At 42.8% G+C, this 19,912-nt stretch overlaps 1 long non-coding RNA gene across 1 annotated transcript; it reads right to left on the minus strand.

Moving 5' to 3' along the window:
• Window positions 1-501: 501 nt before the first annotated feature.
• On the minus strand, window positions 502-19,857 carry LOC141418473 (uncharacterized). Its single transcript, XR_012443112.1, has 3 exons — window positions 19,707-19,857; window positions 7,542-7,600; window positions 502-785 (listed from the first exon to the last, which is right to left on the minus strand). It is a non-coding gene; the product is annotated as an uncharacterized lncRNA (long non-coding RNA).
• Window positions 19,858-19,912: the final 55 nt, after the last annotated feature.

The following is a 19,912-nucleotide window of genomic DNA, read 5'->3' on the forward strand; positions in this document are numbered from 1 at the left end:
AGGAATCTCCTACGAGTCACAGCCAAGGATTAGGAGTTGGGCATTTGTCCTTCCCACTAGTTGGCAGCTGGCCCTGAGGGGTCCTCAGTGCACTCAAGCCCAGAGAGGGACTGGCCTTGAGGAGGTCTTGGGGCAGAAAATTTAAGCACTTAGCTGTGGCAAGATGCTGTCAGCTCAGGTGAGTCTGCCCTCACCCTGAAACACCTTCTGTAGCTGTGGATGAAGAAGTGGCCTGGCATGTGACATGGGCCACAGGAGAAGCTCCTGGGACAACTTGTTTTACTGAGAGGCAAAGTTCTCATCTCAATCTTAGCTTCTAGCACATTCTTAAATAGTAAGGGAAGAGTCAGAATTTCCCTTTTACACTAACACTCACTTTCACTTCTAAGAGGACTAAGTGTCTAAGGGTTTATTTTTTCTTTATCTTGAGGTACATAAACTGTCTCCAAAAAGCTTTTGTTTTGGAACAATGTTTTCTCTGGAAAGGATACATGATGAACAAGGACACCAAAGGAATAACCCCACACAATCCAGGGAGGGAAATTGAAATTTGTTTAGGAGTGCAGTTTTCAACTGAACCCCAGTGGACTTCTGGGCTCCTCCTTACTCCTTAAGGTTTAGTGAAAATTTCTTTGGAATAGCTTCCCCTCCTCCCCCAGTCCAATTCTATTGTCAGGTGAGTCTAACACCTTCTTCCAGACATCTTCCAAGTCCAGGAGTTTAGTTCTGTTAGGTCCACTGCCTCAGAGCCTCCAGCTTCCTTCAGTGCTCTGTAGCACATCAATCTGAAAGAGAAACACAACCTTGTAGTTCTTTCCATCATGAATTTTACTGATGTTGAGAGAGGACAGATCTCAAGACCAGGTATCACAGCACTTCTCACAGAGTTCAAACATCTCACCTATTACTTCCAGAAATAACTTTAAGAATGCCCTAAAGAGACCAAGGCACAGTGGCTCATGCCTGTAATCTCAGCTACTTGGGGAACAGAGATAGGAGGATAATAGTTTGAGAACAGCCTAGGCAAAAAAGTTAGGAAGACTCTATCTCAAAGGCTGGGGGTGTGGCTCAAGTGGTAAGGTGCAAGTGCAAGGTTCTGAGTTCAAATCTTAGCATCACGCATATCAAAAAAGAATTCCTAAAACTCCTGTCATGTAGCTCTCCTCTTTGGAGATACTCATAAGTTTCAGGGGTTTTTAACATTTTACCCAGTGTCCTTATGAAGGCTTTTTATTTAATACTTAAAATTGTAAAGGTTTAAATTTTTCAATGAAGACAGTTCTTTATTTAAGAGGGATTTTGTGCTATCTAAGAATATCCCACCTTACCCATTTCATCATGATATTCAGTCAGTGTGTTGCCTGCAATTTTGTGCCTGCTACTACCAGTATAGCCTCCCTTCCCCACTTCCTTCCTGGTGCTCCATATGCATCACCTGGCTGATTCACTCCCTCTAAGCACACCTGTGTCTAGTCATGGGAGACCAACCATACAACTCACATTTGGGGCGAGACCCCAGGAATGTGGCTATGGTATTAATACAAGCAGTTGAAGTCAGTAATTAATAAATTATTAGAACTTACTTACAGAATGCTAAGCCATGGAATTCAAGAAGTAGAAAAACCCCCAGCCCCAGGAATGCTGGGATCTAGCTGACGATAGCAGTGCTAGACCACTAATGCAAATCTTCTAGAAAGATTATCAAATCCATATTTGTTTATGTTCTAAATTCCAAATTCCCAGGACACGATCTGATTGGTTGGCTTAGGTAAGGCATCTACCTGTGGACCTATGGCTGATAGCAAAGGGAGAGGGAAGTGGTAGAGGCTTGGCCTTTTTCTGCAGGTGGGGTTTAAGGAGGTGACCAAGGGAGTGGACAGGCTCAGTAAACTAGGAAGCCACTCTGAAAAGGTCTGCTGCAGCCACTCATGAATTCTCCGTGTCACACGTGTAGTGGGTTTACCCTCGGTTCTGGTACCACCATCATCTCGAGCAGCCCAGACCTTCAAACTTACATGACATTGGTCTGCTGATTCTTTTCTTTTTTTTTTTTTTTTCTTAATCATACTATAGTTGTATGCAGGGGACATTGTGACATTTTACAAAAGTGCTTACAATATATCTTAGTTAGATTTACCCCTCCATCTTTCTCCTTTATCCCCCCCCCCCATTCCTGGAATAGTTTCAACAGATCTCATTGTTCCATTTTCATATGTGAGTACATAGTACTTCTACCATATTTGTCTTCCTATACCTTTTCCTTATGTCCTTCCCCTTTCCCACTGGTACCAACCCCGGGACAGGACTTATTTCACCTTCCTGTCCTTCATTTTTTAAAAAGACATTTTTGTTTGTTTGTGATGGTTATGCAGGGAGTTTCATTATGACATTTGCATGTGTGTGTGTGTGTATCTGTGTGTATCTGTGTGTGTGTGTATTATATCCCCAATTGGTTCATTCCCTCCATTATTTTCCTTTCTTCCTTAGTACTCTTATTATGGTGATTTCAACAGTTTTGAATACTACATATTCATACTTGTATAGAAAGTACCTCAACCATAGTCACCTTCTCTACTTCTTTCATTTATCCTCTTCCTCTCATTTTAAATAACATAAGCTGTAGAATTAGCACTGGTGAAATTCAAGCCTGGTATTAAGACTTTGACACCTGAGAAATATATTTCAGTTTTCCCACTACTGCCATGGGGGTTGTGGTAGTTTTCTGGTTGTGTTTCAGGGAAGGTGCCCTCTTTACCCTCCTCCATGTTCTACAAGGCCCCGCATGCTGGCTCCCTTCTAGAACCACTTTCCACCCAGTTTCTCAGGTGTCAGCTTCTGCCAGCCACTTTTCTGATTTTCCCAGACTCCTCCCCACTGACCATTTAACACAGGCAGTCACCCCACTTAACACTGTCTGTATAAGGAAATCTGAGAATGAATCCCAGAGTTTGCTTAAGCTATGTGAATACTTAGAACTTAGTTTGAAATATTGTCCCAAGAGAACCTGGATGTCAATTTCTTTAGAATTCATGGATTTTAGAATTTTTTGTATCAGACTATACAGCTAAATTTGTTTAAATAAAAAGTTCGCATTTGTTTTTAGTGATAGGATTAGTGGGTGGGATGGGGAAAAATGCCCAAAACATACATATTCTCCATTAAAAAAAACTAGTGGTACTAGCCTTTGTCTTTTAGATTTGGGGAATCAGACATTTCTGTGTCCCATTGCAAAATACCCTAATTATCGGTCAAACATTATAGAGTGTGAATGATAATTATTATAAGCATTAGAGTTCTTTTCTATGTGCTGAGCACTCTACTGAGCCCTTCACATAGGGCATTAGTTTCCTTGGGCTACCATAACAAATTATCACAGACTTTGTGGTTTAGAACAACGGAATTTCATTAACTCTCAGTTCTGGGGAAGTCCAAAATCAAGATATCAGCAAAACTGAATTCTCTCTGAAGGCCCCAGGGAGGCTCATTCCTTAGCTTTTCCAGCTTTAGTGGTTCCTGTATTCTTTGGTTTTGCAGCATGTAAGTCAAATTTCAGACTTCATCTTTGCATGGTCTTCTCTGTACCCCTGTGTCCTCTCCTCTTTTTTTAAAGACGTTAGCAACTGAATTTAGGGTCTATCTTAGATGGCACGTAGAAAGATTCCATCTTGATTGTTAAACTAATTGCATCTGCAAAGACCCTCTTTCCAAATGAGATCATAGGTAGACATGAATCCAAGGAGTGAGTATTCAACCTATACACACAAGAATTATTAGATGTCATTCTTTCCACATCATAGATAAGAGAACTAAGACCCAAGAGGGGAGGAACTTGTCCTGTCACTAACTGCCCACTGAAAGAGCTAGATTATACACTCAGCTCAGTCTGATGGCAAATCTGTCTTTATCTAACTGCAAACTTAAAACCTAGACAGTGATGGCAACAGTAGTCTTCTACCCACTAGTCTCCATGCCATAGCATGTGGAGGCAAAAGGCCAGAGCAGTTTTTGTTTTGGATATGGTGTTGGCTCTAAGGTCATGATAAGCTCTTCACTGTTTCATAAATGGAAGCAGTCATGACTTGTACTATAATTCTGCTCAACCAAGACAAAACCATCCTACCATGGCAAAATGGTGGGAGTTCCAAGGACCACTCTTCTCTGGATTCCCAGTTCTAACTAGTGAGGAATATTTTAAAAAGTCACTTTTTCTGGACCTCTTACCAGAAGGACCCAGCATAGACCAAAGCCTTCATTATACTGATGTTTTGCAAGTATATATAACACCCTTGTATAGTTAAATGAAAGCATCCTTGTCCATATGTGTTAATATTTGCTGGAGTATGGGCAGGATAGTACAAAGAATGTACTCACTGTTTACTTTTCATCCCCAAGTTAATGGGTAACTTTGTCTCCTTGTTTAACTATGTTGCTTGTTGGCATTGGTGAAAAAGAAAATTCTAAACCCCAAATTGAATGGTGTCAACATTTGTTCTCCTTCAATTTTACTTGACATGGTTTATTTCTGATAAGGTAGGTCAGGATAGCGTCCCAAAAATACCGTATTTCAAAAATATAGTTTACTGTCACACTATTTAACATTTAAATCTCTGAGCAGATATTAAGTGTCTAAAATGTGGGTATTTTCTTTATGTTCTCATGGTGTTTTCAAAAGTTAGAGACATCTATTAGAACAGTTTGAAAATTAGCAAAAGCTTTGTGGTCACACCAACCCCAAAGTCTGTGGCCCTCCAGCCATGTAGACTTAGGCGAGCCTCTGAGTCTATGTATTATCCCCCAGTGAATCTTAAATGGTCATTTCCTAAAGTACCATGACTTTTAAAGGAACATATAAAAACCTGGCACATAGTAGAGACTCATTAAATTTGCCCACCTTTCTCCTGCCTTAACTCAGTTGTTTTGTCCAGTCAAGTTCTGCCATTTTGAATTTTTACAATCAAATTCCCTACTCTTCCAAGCCTACTGGCAAAATGAAAAAGGCAGATCTATTTGTTTCATTTCACTGAGGCCTCAGAGAAATATTCTGGAGGGATCCCAAGCAGCTTGGAGTATTTCTTCTCTCGTCAGGAAAGTGTCTGCCACCAAATCTGTAAATATAATCTGCTGTTCTGCTCTGACAATTGGTTCTACCTATTGTTCCCCTGAAACGAAAGGAGGGTTTGAAGGAACACAGTGAGAATGACAGTGTGCTCATGAGATAATCACTGTTGGAACTGGAGGAATTGTAACTGTGCGGGTAATAAGTGACCACAGCCTGCTTTGGTGCCCAGCCCAGATAAAGTGGAGCTGAGACTGGGGCCTGTGTCTAGTTCCAAATTGTTTACTGTTCAGCACTGTGGGCACATTTCCTGTTGGCCCAGCATAGAAATGACAGATGTCTATGGTTCCACACTAGGGCTTGGGCTATCAGAGGAGCTTGTTTAGAAGGGATTTAGGCCACTCAGGGGAAAACTGTCATGAAGGTGAAGGGGGGTAGGCACAGTTGCTGTGTACAGAATCCCAGACAAAGCAGGCAGGGGCAGGGAATGGAGCAGATTGCCTTGGCAGACCTTTCTAGTCCTGAATTGAACACATAACAAGCCTTTGTGGACTGCTCCCACTCTCCAGCCCCCGTGCTCTTGGTGGAGAAGGGAGGCTAATGAGAAATTGCTCCTGCCTCCCAGGTCAGTGGGTAGTGCCAGTGACAGCCTGTTAGCCACACAATGCAACAAGGCAGAACAGCAGCCTCTGCTCCCCACAGAAGGAGGGATGCACTGTGAAGAACAGGGCCTCTGTAGCTTGGCAGCCCAGAGTCAAGCCCTGCCCAGGCTTCTTCCCAGCTATGTGAACTTGGGCAAGGTATGTGATGTCACTGAGCCTCAGTGACATCATCTATAAACTGGAGACTGCAATAGTACCAGCCTTACACCTGGCACTTTGGAGGCCCTTTTACTGCTAAGGTAAACATAATCCTCAGAGACTCCATATTCTTTATGAGCTGAGTCAGAGCACATTTTCCCAAAGAAAGTCAAGGCACCTGGACACATCGGCGGAGCTCTCCTGGTTTATAAGTGGATGTTCATGAAAAGCCTTATACACAGGGTGGAAATCTGAAAGCATGCTTGGGTTTAGCAGAGAAGATCTAAGAGCTTGCTATTAACACCAGTGGTTGTTTTCAGAAAAAGTTTACAGAGCCCTTCCTATCTTGGGGAGAGCTGGGAGCAGCCCGAGTCTTCAGCAAACCTCTTACAAGTGAAAGCAGTGCAGGGAAGAACTGCCCCACTGAATCTGGATGAATCTGGAACAAAACGGAAAACTCCAGTGATTCAGAGAGAGACTGTGGCTTGATAAAAACAAGTACTTCTAGGCTAGCCTCCCTGTAAGTCTGCTTCTGTTCCTAATATCACCCTGCTTCTACTGCATCTACCTCCAACCCCACACTACCACGGAACATGTCCTGAAATGTGTATATACATGTACATACATGCTCAGGGGTGTGCATACACACACACACACAGAGTTATTTTTTAAGCACTTCTGGCTCTGAGGAAATGGCATTTCTAGCTGGAGCTGGATAGGCCCCCAGTAACACAGCTAGCCAGGGCCTGAGGTGTGCAGAGCAGGCTGCGTCTCGTACATACCACTGATCTGTTGCCTGCCTACATTCTGATTCTCTTGGCACATCTTTATGTCTAGCCCAGAACCCTCCTCCCTGACTTGGAGACAGATTTAGCCCTTAGGGCTCCAGGAGACACAGCCTGCAGCCACCCTCTGGCTCTATACTGGAACCTCAGAAAACCAGTTCCATCTACCAGGGCCCATTCTGTGTAGACAGCCAGCCAGTTTTGAGCACCTGTCCAGGTGAGGAGGTGTCCCTCTACCCCTCTGCAGCTGCAGCCTCTCTTTGCTCCATTCCCACATGCAGCTAATTTTCTCAGGATCCATTTCTGAATATCATGTCCCCATTTCCAGGAGGCATCATGGCAGTACACAGTGATGAAATAAAAACTGTGGGTGCTGGTGACTTATGCCTATAATCCTAGCTGCTCAGGAGGCAGAGATCAGGAGGATTGTGGTTTGAAGCCTATCTCGAAATACCTAACATAAAACAAAGCTAGTGGAGTGGCTGAAGTGGTAGAGCCCGGAGTTCAAACCCCAGCACCAAAAATTTAAAAAAAAGACTGCTAGTTGTGACACTATGGGAAGGTACCATAGCATTGTGGGTCTTGCTGTCTCCCTCTCAGATTTTGTGTGTGTGTGTGTGTGTGTGTGTGTGTGTGTGTGGTGTGTGTGTGGTACTGGGGCTTGAACTCAGATCCTACTCCTTGAGCCACTCCACCAGCCCTTTTTTGTGATGTTTTTTTCAAGATAGGGTCTCGCGAACTATTTGCCCAGGCTGGCCTCAAACTGTGATCCTTCTGATCTCTGTCTCCTGAGTAACTAGGATTACAGATGTGGGATTTTAAGTAACCCATAAAGTTGTATAGCTTGAAGGTTTTCACATTTTAAGGGAAATAATTCTTTCTTGCCCTTTCTGTTCCTACCTGCTGCCTTTCCACCTTTGCACCTCGTCCCACACTTCATTGTCAGTTCCTCTGGCCACCTATTAAAGATGAATGATATTGTTATTATAGGACTACAGAAGCAAATAAAGACTAAGAGGATAAGGGCAATGTCCAAGAGCAGGGCTGGATGCTAGCCTTCCAGACTCTAACCTAATGCCTGGTTGAATAAATGTGTGAACAAATGAATGATGAGTTTGGTACTTAGTATGAAAAGTTGCTCTGTGCTGGCCAAATCCAAGACTCCATCTGATAGTGTGGATCCATGAAGATCAGCTCCATAGCAAAGGCTGACAGAGGCAAGGTCTTGCTTTGTAGCCCAGACTGGCCTTGAACTCCCAATCCTCTTGCCTCGCCTCCTGAGTGTTGGGATTACAGGCATGCACCACCATAGCTAACTTTGACTTATGTATTTTATTTTACTTTATGGGTAAAGGAGAAGAGCTGAGAAAGTGGGGATGGAAATACAGTTACCACTCAGCACATCACAGCCCTGTCCCTGACAGGTCACCATGACTTCGTAGCTTACAGATCAGCAGAGTTTAAATATTTAATTTGAACTCAGGTTATTTGTTTACACATACTTATACATACATACGTGACTACTTTAAGTTTAAATATTCTGCATTTCCACATTATCTTACCATGACACAATAACTATGCAAATTAGCTATTGTATAAATGTCTGTATTATTTGCTTTTCTTAGCCTAATTGAATCAACCTTAATTTTATTAAAAAAGTGTAAAAATGTAAGATTTGTAAAATATTGACCTGAATTGCATTTTATAAAATAGCATTGGTTGAAGCACTAAGAATAAAAGAGCCCCAGATTTGACGCCTATGTGATGGTACTTTATTTAAAGCCTCCCCAAGTCAAATATGCCAGTGATTATTTGTTTAGATCCTACATGAGTACAGCTGGCCTCCCTAAAAGACTTTGCCAATGTTGGTTCTAAATACAAAGTTAGGAGTAACCCAGGAGAGAAAGCATAATTTGTCTAGCATCACACACAGGGAAGACGGTCCCTGCTCTCCATCATAGACAGGGGAGCAGAGGCAACAGCTGTGTTCTTGACCTCACTTCTTAGAAAGCATCCCCAACTGGTGTCCTGGTTCTGGGAGGAGACATGAGGAGTGTGTCCTCAGAAGAGGGACTCCTGGTCAGTGGTAGCATGAGCCCAAACACACCGAGTCAATGGTGCCAGTCTGCTCTCACTTTGGTTAAGAGGAAATAAAATGGAGTACTAACACTCAGGTTATGCTAAGATGTTGGGTGCTTCTCCTTTCTCTCTTCATGTGTCTTCATATAGCTTTGAATTGGCTATTTTCTCTAAAGAAGACTATGTCTGTTGGAGTATTTACTTACTTGGTGTGTAATCTGTCAACATCTGTGATGGTGAATGTCACGTGTCACTTGGCTAAGCCTATGATGCCAGGTAGTTTGGTCAAACACTGGTCTGGATGTTACTGCAACAGCATTTTTTAGCAAACAGTTGACTTTAAATATAGATTAACATTCAAGCAGCAGACTTTAAAAAAGCAGATTACTCTCCATAATAGAAGACGGTCTCATAGAAGGGGGCCTTAAGAGCAAAGACCAAACAAAACATTCCTCTTGAGAATCAATGTAACCCAGCTACTCAGGAAGTAGGTGCAAGAGGATCTCAAGTTTGAGGCCAGCCCTGGCAAAGGTAGTGAGACCCTATTTCAAAAATGAAATACAAAAGTAAAAGTAAAGGGCTGGAGGAATGGCTCAAGTGGAAGAGCACTTACCCATCATTTGGGATGCCCAGGGTTCAATCCCCAGTACCACACATACACACACATACAAACACACACAAACACACACACACACACACACACACAAAGTCTGCAATATCAACTTTGGCCTGATTTTCCAAACTTGCTAGTCACCCCCCACCTCCACCATCTTTTAAAATCTCTCTCTCTCTCATATACATACATACATACATAAACACATGCATGTATATGTGTGTATACATATATAAACACACACATATATACATATATATCTTCATTCAATTTTCTATATATTCATTATTTACATATATATTCATTCATTAATATCTATATATATTCATTTTCTATATATTAATTAATTAATATTCCTTCTCTATATACATATTATGTGTAATAAATATATAATATTTATGGTATATATTATGTGTTTTATATCTAATATATATAGTATACATTATTGGCTCTGTTTCTCTGGCAAACCCTCATAAAGATTCTTTCTGGAAAGGTCTAGAACATTCTAACCAAGTTCACTGGAGTGGATACCGACACCCCTGTAGGCAAGGCTCTTGTACAGATTCAAACAAGTTGAGGCAATGGTAGATAGGCTACAGCTTTCCCCATAGTAATGTTGTGTGTGTTCCTAAGAAGTTTCATGACAAAAGTACCCATAAAAGGGACACTTGCGCTGGGGAGGCAAGGGGAGTCAGAGCTACAGTTTCAAATGCTCCTTGTTAAGGGACTGTTCATCCTGCAGGAATTTTGATTGTGATGATAATTTTTAATAGCTGCAGGTGTATGTCTGTAAGACCCACACATCACTAAACAGGTTTGGACATTTACATTCTGCTTTCTTCTTCTTTTTCCAAGAGCAATTCTACTAGTTCAGGGCACAAAGCAGCTTCCTGCACAGACAGCTGGCCCTGAGGGCTGCCTGCTCACCACTCCCGGGCCAGTCTACTCAGAGAGCTTCTTCCTGAAGCTAATCTCATCCTCACATAGCTGCTTTATATTCAGTGAGCAAACAAAGTGCTTGCTACTGGGGAATGTTTCTAATTTTAGCATGGGTCATCCCGTGGGTAACTTCAGGGTCCCAGCAGTGAGCTGGTAGATTTAGAATCCCCTCTTTCTTTTATCTTTTAGTCAGTTCAGAATCTAGAATTGAAGTCAAGTGTGGTGGTGTGTGCCTGTAGTCCCAGCCACTTGGGAGGTGGAGGTAGAAGGATTGTGATCAGAGGCTGGCCTGAGTAAAAGCTTGTGATCCTATTTGAAAAACAAAGTAAAAGCAAAAGGACTGAGGCAGGGGTGGCTCAGTAGGACTGAGGCAGGGGTGGCTCACTCACTTGGTAGAGTGATTGCCTAGCAAAGGAGAAAGCCTGAATTTGATTCCCCACTACAGCCAAGAAAGAGAGGGAGAGAATTGTAGGCTTGTAGGAAAATGGCAATGTCAAAATGCATGGCAGTTTAAAAAGACAACTTAAAATTAGAGACCCAGGTGGATGCTTCTCTCAGTATCTACTAGCGTGCTGAGTCTACGAATGATGCCCGCACACGTGGACACCAACGCCCCCAGGAGCACATCTGCCACCGAGAAAGCCATGGTCTGTGTGGCCCTGCCCCAGACACCAGGCACCTTTGGGTGTGGAAATGTCTCAGAATTTATTCATTAGTCTGTGACAAACGGTCGAGTGGCCACAATGTGCCTGGTGCTTTTCTAGCTGCTGGGATCTGATGCCAGCTTCAGATCACAGCAAATGGTCTGGGTGCAGCTCGCCTCTGAAGAATGTGGTTGTGGGAGAGGGCTGTAGGGGGCTTGGATGCTCAGTACCATCAGGTGCGCGTGTCCATGGCTACTGCAGGATGGACGTGTGTTGTTTTGTTTGTTTTGTTTTGTTTTGTTGAGATAGGGTCTTGAGATGTAACCTTGGCTGACCTCAAACTTGTCATCCTCCTGCCTCAGCCTCCCAAGTGCTGGGATTACAGATGTGAACCACCATGCTCAGCTGGAGCATTCTTGATTGGCCATATTCTAGAAATCTGTATGCACAGGTATTAATCAATTGCCTGTTCACCCTACTTGGTTCAAAGGCCCCCCAACTTCTTCTTCCTAACCTTACTGATATGTTTAAAAAGACGAACTAGCCAAAACACAGGTGTGCCAAGATCACAACTGGCCAAGGACAGGCCCTGGAAGTTTTTGAACTTTTTTTTAAATTGTGAAATATAATTTACTCAATGACTGGATTAGACAGGATTCAGAAAGGAGGAGGGCACACTCAAATGGAGTAACAGAGGAGCGGACTAAAGGCTAAAATTGAGGATAGAAGCCAGCACCTGGGATAATAACAATGGAGTGCCACTACCTCCCCAGTCCTGAAGCAGAAGAAGGAGGTGCAGGGATGGGACAAGCTGGGCTCTGGAGAGGACCTCAGCACTGCCACATGCTGTTTGGCAGGGAGGAAGGTAGGGGGAATACCCAGCCACAGCCCCCCTTGTCTTCCAGTGTTCAGCCAGGCCCTCTATAGCTTCGCCAGACAGAGAAAAGGGGTGAAGGAGGTCCTTGAAGGTCAGCCCTCTGGGAAGGCAACCAGAAAGGAGCCAGCACCTGAGTAGAGGCCACACAGCACCGACCCTGGAGTTTGCACTCAGTCTGCATCGCCTTCAGCGCAGGTGCATGTATGCATTCTTCCATCCTGGGACAACAGCTGCGCCTTGTGGCTTCTCAGATCAGCATCGCATCTGCCAGCTTATGAAGCCCCAGAAACAAAAACAGTGCCATGTCTATGGGAGTCAAAAATGAATAGGTTTTATTTATTTTATTTTATGTTTTTGAGACAGGGTCTCACTGTATACTTCAAGTGCCTTTGTACTCTTCTCTCGCCTCCTCCTCCCCAGTGCTGGGATTACAGGTGTAGACCACATGCCCTGCATAAGTAATTCTTGTCAAACTGTTTGAAAAGAAAAAGTGACTCTGAACAGAATATGGCAGGCAGGAAGCGCTGATGACCCAATAGCTCTTCCTGTGTCAACTGGAAATGACCCCAGGCCTGGAGTCCTGGATTCTGGCCTCCAGTTTTGCCACTAACAGATTTTGCCTTCTTGGGTGCAGACTTCTCTTTCTGCAAGTGTTTAAAACCCCAGGTCCTGCCATCCTAAAGGAACGCTCAGGTCTCGACAAGCAGTCTGTGGATGCAGAGTGAATGGAAATGAGTTATTTTCACTTCCCAGTGTGGGGTTTCTAAAATGATCAGGCTGTCACAGGAACAAAATTAATCAAAGCCCCAAGTGAGCTATTAAATTAACACCCCACGAACTCAACTCTCCTCACTCGACTCATAAGACAGTTTCTAATTTTAAACACCACTCTTAGGAAAGAAAACTAAAGGATGGGTGCTCTGGAACTTTCTAGATTGTTCTCTTATTGATATAGTCTAATGTTTCAATCCTTTGCCCTGTTTGCTGACCCTGTTGTTGGGGTTGGTGATTTGCGGTAGAGGGAAGGTGACTTTCTGTAACTAGAATTCCACGCCTATGTGGTGAGATTCTGTCAAACCTCGTCAGGATTAGGTTGTCCGTGGCCCAGGGCCTTTGAACAACAAAAGGCTAGGCTCAAATTCAGAAGAAGCTTATGGGCAGATCCCCTAAGGTTGTCTCTTCACAGCCAGCGTTGAGTGATTACAGCCATCTCCTTGACAGGTAGATCTGTTCCCCTGGGGAAGGGACACAACTAGAACCAGCCAGCAGGTGAGGTGTCCTTAGCTAGACTGGGAGTGAGGAGGCCAGAGCACCAGACCTGCTCCCAGCCTGCTGTCTACCCAGCATGTGGGATGGGAAAATCGCTCCCAGCTTCAAAAGCCTTTAGTGCCTCCCATTGGTGTCCTTGGTGACCATCTAGTGTCCTCTCTGACTGAGCCACTAGGCTAAGCCCCACCTTCCCAGGCCCCTTCTCTGTGCCAGGCCATAGGTGTCCACCACACACACTACACTTCCTTGGTGTCTTTGACTATGGTTTGGCCAATATGGAAGACAGGGGTCAGAGGTTGGAGGATGGGTCGGGGGAGGGGAGAAGCCAGGATCTCCCCCAACCCCCTCTCTCTACTCGGCTCTCTAACAGTTGCTGCACCTTCTTTATGGCCACCTTTGTCCCCCTAATCACTTCCAGTCTCTGGGTCGTCCTGCTGTCCCCCGTGTGCCCTTTCAACCTTTATACCTCTAGTCACCTCCACCAAAGGCCTGGTGTAGATTCTGTCCTCCTGTGTGGATCCCTCTGGCCATCCTTCTGCTACTTAAATGGGTCATGCTACTTGTTCCCTACTGTCCCCTGCCACAGTTCAAAATGCCACCTTCCACCAAGACATCACCCCTTCTCTTGGGCCAAGCCAGCCCAGAACAGCCTCAACTTTAGGTTCCTAGAGAGGGATCTCTTTACAAAGCAACCCAGCCCTGAGCTGGAGCCCCAGGATGCATGCAGCTAGCTCACTTCTACCTTTTTGAATTTTGAAAAGGTTCGACGTACCAGCACTTGCATGAAAGGTCACTGCTCATTTTAATCAAACCACAGTGCTCTGCATGGCTGGGCTGTGGCCTTCAGTCAAGGCTTCCTGCACACCAGATTTGCTCTCCTGTTGGATAACAGTGGTATTTGCTACAAGCATCTAATAGAGCTTGAAATTACCCTGGCAAGTTGTTTACTCTTCTCCAGAGTGAAGCTAGCCCTGGACAGTGTTTATCTAACACTGTCATTATTTTTATTAAGTAAGTCCTGTACTTCCAAAGTGTTCTGTAAGCTCTGTAAATATTTTATTAGCCTTTGTAATTAGTCATTGCATCTCACTGGCCCACTGGGAAGTAGGCCAGTGTGAAAGTCCTCACTTTACCACCAATGTGGGAGAAAGCCACCCAGAGATGGGACATGGCCCTGACTCTTAGGGCAGAAGACACTGCAATGCCTCACAAGGAAAGGTGGGGATTTTGCTTGTTGGGGTTTATGGGAACCTGATAGCCCAAATGCTGGGCAGGGAAAACTTCTGTCTAGTTCTAAAGAATGGAATGGCAATTCTTCCACCCAAGGTTGTGCTGAGAACTGGATAAGAAAACGAATTAGGAAAAGTGGGTAGCACACGGAAGCTTCCAGACCAGAGCAGCACTCCATTGCAATTTCCTTTGCTCTTCCTCTCTCTCCTCCTCCTCATTACACCAAGCCTTGATTTATTCATCCTTGGAACAAACATATCTACAGTCTTCAAGGAGTGTGGTCCAAGAATGTGACCAGTAGCCAGATGGAGCAGCAATGTAGCCCCCATCTCAACAAGCAAGCTGATAGTGTGGTAGTACACATCTATAATCCCAGCTACACAAGAGGCATAGGTAGGAGGATCTCTGTCTTCAGAGACCATCTCTGAAAAATAACTAAGGCAAAAAGGGCTGGAAGCATGGCTCACATGATTCAGCACCTGCCTAGCAAGTGCAAGGCCCTGAGTTCAAATACCAGTACTACCAAAAAATGAAAATGAATGTGCCTATAAAGTCTCTTATCACCGTTTACTTTGTGGCCAAGTATGCATTGATTTTTCAGCATGTTTTCATATAGAACTATTCAATTAGCTTGCTGGGCTCCAACTCCTTTTTACAATTGCTTGCTTTTTGCTCCTCAGTGCATAAAATGGTGAAAAAGATGTAATGTAATAGCATCTACTCTCCCTGTAATGGTGTCAAATCCTCCTCTAGTTCCAGGCATTTTTGCTCTGTCCTTTTGCTGTTAAGCTGCACAGAGCACACAGTCTATAGTTGTGCATCTTTCTTGAACAATGTTTTTTCACTGTGGCTCCAGCCTTGGATTCAGTTTGATGAGGGAGTATCATTCTTTCCATTCACCTAGAATAGATTTGATCGTAGGATCAGCCTCAAAACTCGGTATCTATGCATTTACTTCTAGGTATGTCTCTCAAAAACTTTATATGGAAGCTAATTTTACTCACTTGGTTTTTTAACTTAAGACTCTTTGGGGTCTTTTATGGGTTTTTGTTTGTTTGTTTTTTGGGTTTTTTTGTTTAACAGTTTTTGGGTTGAACTCAGGGCCTTGCTAGGCAGGCACTCTACCACTTGAGCCATGCCTCCAGCCCTTTTTGCTTTAGCTATCTTCCAGGTAGGGTCTTGCCCTTTTTGCTTGGGGCCAGCCTCAGATTGCAATCCACCTCCCTACACTCTCACATTCCTGAGATTACAGGTGTGTGCCACCATGGTTGGCTTTTTCTTTGAGGTAGAGATTCTGAAACTTCTTTTTTCAAGAGTCGAGCAGGGAGGAGAGAGAGCCAGGCCCTTACTGCAGGAGGCAAATGCTCCATCCTGTAGCAGAAGCTTAGTGACTGGGAGTGGAGGGGGGTTTCACATACCAGCTCAGAGCCGGCATTGGTCAGAGGTTTGACGAATTCAGTTGTCAAACTGAATTCAGTTTTTCAGGTTGTAAATTCACGAGAAGTGAGCAGGTTCCCACAGAGAATCTGCCTGGGAGGTCACAAAGAAGCCCCTGGGGATGGAATAATAAGCACAGCACCTGGGCTGGAAGCCAGATGCTGTTGGGGTGACCTGCAGGAAGCTGGTGACATTCTGCGCACAGCCACAGCAAAGGTTTGAATAACACAGATGGAACAGAGAGGTTCTAAAGTCAAGCACAGAGGTGATTGATGCAAGGCTAGGGCCTACAAACCATTAGGCAATCAAAAGATTTGGATAAAGAATTACAACACCCCCCCAACTCTTCCTAGTTCCAAGCCTGTTCCCCAGAAGTAATTTATCTTGCCTACTTGAACTGCTCTCCTCTGATATTAACCTGCATATTTGTGAACAGTTTAGATCACCAATTTTTAGAATCTATTGGTTTCATGATAAAATAATTCAAAAATTTGTTATAATCATCACCCAAAGCCACTTCCCCACAACCATCCTTCCAAAAATTTTTACAAAGTAGTTTTTGTTCAATATGGTAAATGTTTATGTTCTTGTGACTATGTAAAATAATATTCATCACAGTGACACAGAGGATTATATTTTTTCCTGTACAGTTTTTTTCATTTCCCTGAAATTAATAGTCGCCTGGTTTTATTCGCTCACCTGGATTCTTTGTGCCTTAAATTTTTTTACTCTTGCTGTGTCTGCTGGACTCCACATCTTCCTCTTTCTTGGTTACTCCCTTAATTTTCTGAGTGCATCAATCAGTTGTATTCCATGAAAGGGCAGCTTATAGGCTCTGCTGTTCAGTTCATGTCTTCATTTTTTTTTCACGTTGAGTAACACTTTGACTTCCAACAGCATTCTGGGTTGTGTTGCATTCTCTCAGAACTTTGGAGATGGCCCACCATTGTCATCTAACATCCACTCTTCCTTTAAGATCATCCACGCCATTCTGACTTAAGTCTTCTGCTTTTTTTTCTCTTTGGGTAAGGTCAAGAGCTCTGATTCGTCTGTGATATTTTGAGGTCTTGTAGTTTCACGTGGACAGAATAACTTTTACTCACATTGAGCCAGCTCTGTGCTCTTTCTGTAAGGAAACTGGTTTACTGGTTTTTCCTGCTTTCATATTGCTATTTGCTATCTCTCTTCAGAACTCCCTGTTTATTAAAAAAAATAAAAAGTATTCTGGTGCTGAATGTCTTCCATTTATCTATTAGGTTTTTGTTGTTTTTTCTTTCTCCTCTTCCTTCTTTTCACCATGTTCTGTTCTTGTTTTATAGCTGTAACAGTTTATTTAATCTCTTCTCTTATCTAGCTTTTATATGGGCACTTAAAAGTCACTGTGCAAATATTGGTGAAGTGAATGAATCTCTCTGTGGACGATATAATTATTTTAATTATTTTGGAATTTTCTGCTGTTCCTGGGTATTATCTTTGAACTCCAGATTTCTTTTAAGTTGTTATTTTTTGTTTAACAGCTTTCTTCACATATGAAGTAGAGTCAGTTAAAATTGGGCTTGGCTAAAAGCAACAAATCTCTCTGTGAAAGAAGTTAAAAAGGCTGACAAGTAGCTCAAGTGGTACAGCGCCTGCCTAGTAAACTTGAGGCCCTTAGTTCAAGCCTCAGTACTGCCAAAACAATAATAATAATAATAATAATTAAAAAGTTAACATTGGTTCCAGGGCACTTAGAAAGCAGGGGTTGAAAAGCCATTGTTAGTCTGAACTCAGACAGTAGAAAACTGTTCTCAACCCGTAAGCAAGCTGACCTTTCAAACACTGGTAACCTCTGCTGGCCTTCTGTACAACAGACCCCTTCCCCCAAACTACCCAGAGGCATCAATCCTGTTCTTACAAGATAGGTCAATTTTTGTCAACACCAATCATAATTCCCCACTAACAAGTGATATAATTTCCAGCAGCTTTGTGGTTTGATGCCATAAATACAGCCACCATTTTGTAAAGCCACAAAGAACATTTTCAAGATTGCATAAGTCTGTGTTTTCCCAGACTGTGATCTAATTAGGCCTAAATAAGTGTAATTTCCTTTGTTCTTGACTGAGTTGTTTTTATTCTCTATCAACATACCTATAGTGATTTAATCAAATAGGTCTATTTTTCTCACACCACAAAACACTCTGAGGCCTTTTCACCATGTACCAAGACCCTTTCCAACTGCCATCTCACTGTGTAGCCTTTTGTTTTAAGGCTGTGAGATGGCTTCTCAGAAAGAGGTTACAAAAAGGAAAGCTTGAAAGGCAAAATATGGATGCAATTTAGTTTGTGCTTTTTCAAAAGCCTTCCTAAAAGCCCCATGCAGGGAAATGTGTTTTCCTATCTCGTTGCTAAGTGTGACATGTGACTACCCTAGCTGCAGGAGGTCTGTGGAACTGAGCACGGTGCCTAACAGCTCAAGTAGAACCTGTGCTTTCTGAATATGGAAGAAGGGAGAATCAAGGTGCCTAGGGACATGATATCTGCTCATATTTATAAGTGAGACACTAGAAGTCTGACTGTCCATGTGTGCACTAGTCCACTGGAGGAATTCCCTGTGAAATGATCAGCTGGAGACCTGGTAACTCTGACCAAGTCTATGAAATATCAACAAGACACTGCCAGGTATTTAGTGTCCTCAGGGATGGCATTCATCACAGAAAATGTCATTTAGGGGTTTATCTTATTTTGTCTAAGATTTAATATTCAATTTGTAAAAGTTAAGATTTCTAAAACCTCTTAAACCTTTACTTACAAATGTTCTTTTAAGTCTTGTAGATCTTAGGAGTCTTTGAATGATGTTTGGTCCCATTTACAAGTATAATTCATTGGACGCTTTCAAATACTTTAAGTGAATATACAAACTTAATATATTTTCTTTTTAAGTATTCATTTTCTGAATTAAAATGTTCCTGAGCACAAATAATTTTTTAGAGTTTAAATTTTTAAATTTGTGAATATGTTACATCCATAGTTACCTCAAATATTCCAATTCAATATGTAATTACAAGTCTAAAACAAATACTGAATCCACATTTTAAATTTGAGCTAGAGGTTTTTATTTATAATACACCAAATTCTAGTATTATAGATACCTAAAATAACAAGTATAAAACGATTTCCTTTTAACAAAAAATATCACTGTGATGGTTTTATTCTCTTAAGCCTTTCTATCCTGAATTGTAAACCTTACTGTAGTTTAAAGAGGCCAGTAAGAAGCCAAATTCTGCCCAGGAAACCAGGCTACTTCCTGTTAGAGACTTTGCCAGAGTGTGATGCCCAAAGCTGCTGAAATCCAGAACAACCTCCACCCTTCCTGGCACATAGGCAGTGTCCGTATAGTGTCAAAGATGTTTGAATGTTGGTTCAGCTTAATCGAGACATCTCTTTCTTCTTTCCTTCATTCCTTCCTTTCTCCGTTCCTCCCTCCCTGCCTTCCTTCCTTCTTTCTTTCCTTCTTTCTTGGCAGTTCTGGGGATGCTCCAGGCTAGGCTGTCTACCATTGAGCTTGAATGATATTTATATCATTTAATACCAGTTTTGTACTTTCATAGCTCTCCATACCAGTTCTCTCAGCCATGTAGTTCTCAACGTACATCTAAAATGGCATTGAGTGAACTTGAGCCATCTCCATGAAAGTAATTTACAAGTATTTCTGCTTTCATCTCTCCTTGACCAGAGGATCCTCCTAACTTCTGTGTGCTCTCATTCCCATATTCTTTATTGGTACAGTGAATGAGATCCAGTAGCCACACATTTTATATTGTACTTACCTTCCCATGAACTTTTCAGTTTGGGAATGCTTAGCCTACTCAGAGATTCTTGCTTCAGCCTCTTTCCATGGCTGATCATAAGCCTTTTGGGATGGGTTGTGGGAGAGATCCTCTGTTCAGGATGCAAATTTTCACCTAATTCCTACAGGTTAATCTAAGTCTACTTCTCACCTTTGACCATGTCTGGTGTCCTCGTGTTCCTTTCTTTCCAAGACAGTCTACAGGCCTCCTCCTTTGATGAGGCACTTGCTGACAGTGTAGGATGGAGAGAAGGACACATGATATGCAAGCATCCTTAACTGGTCCCGGTTTTCAGCTCCAAATGCTGCCCTGCCCGTTGCTGCCCTGTGCTTTCAGTCCAAGTTCCGTAAAGTGAA

The sequence above is a fragment of the Castor canadensis genome, chromosome 17 (assembly GCF_047511655.1).
Source record: "Castor canadensis chromosome 17, mCasCan1.hap1v2, whole genome shotgun sequence".
NCBI classification, from domain to species: Eukaryota; Metazoa; Chordata; class Mammalia; order Rodentia; family Castoridae; genus Castor; species Castor canadensis.